The 757-nt window shown below is 52.0% G+C and overlaps 1 pseudogene; it reads right to left on the bottom strand.

Moving 5' to 3' along the window:
- Positions 1–425: 425 nt before the first annotated feature.
- LOC124712713 lies at positions 426–543 on the bottom strand (annotated as a pseudogene).
- Positions 544–757: the final 214 nt, after the last annotated feature.

The raw sequence follows: 757 nt of genomic DNA, 5'->3' as shown, positions 1-757 counted from the left end.
ACCAGGCGGGAGCATTAGAGCAGAGAGGGCTGTGAGACGACATCAGCCAATTGCACGCTGACTGACCCCTCTCCAGGACGACAACGCGACGGCAGCGCCCTCTACACGAACAGGACATAAGCGCCGCACAACCTGGCCGCGGGCCAGGGCTACGAGTTCTACGAGAAGCGTCAATACCCGTGACCTGGATAGTAACATTCACTGTACTACTTTTCCTATATCATGAATTGCATAAGCACCCCGTCTTCAGGCCACAAGTGGCTCATCGGGACCATCCGACCGCCGTGTCATCCCCAGATGAGGATGCGGATAGGAGGGGCGTGTGGTGAGCACACCTCTCTCCCGGTCGTTGTGATGGTTTTCTTTGACCGGAGCCGCTACTCTTCGGTCAGTTGGCATCACGAGGCTGAGTGCACCCCGAAAAATGGCAGCAGCGCATGGCGGCCCGGATGGTCACCCATCCAAGTGCCGGCCATGCCCGACAGCGCTTAACTTCGGTGATCTGACGGGAACCGGTGTCTCGACTGCGGCAAGGCCGTTGCCCATGAATTGCATAAACTGAAGAGATTTCTTGTTTGCCTGTCGTCCTTTGCTCGCGACACATATGTGTTTCTCAAAGTTAAGTATTATTATTTATTTTCTGTAAATAAAATTCATTAATACAATTTGCTTGAATTGTTGTCTAGCGATCCGATAAATTAGGTTTCCTGGGCACCACATATTTGACGAGTAGGCAGGATACGACATAAATAATAGG

This window comes from Schistocerca piceifrons, chromosome 8, assembly GCF_021461385.2.
Source record: "Schistocerca piceifrons isolate TAMUIC-IGC-003096 chromosome 8, iqSchPice1.1, whole genome shotgun sequence".
Taxonomy (NCBI): domain Eukaryota; kingdom Metazoa; phylum Arthropoda; class Insecta; order Orthoptera; family Acrididae; genus Schistocerca; species Schistocerca piceifrons.
This window is presented reverse-complemented; position numbering and strand designations above follow the sequence as displayed.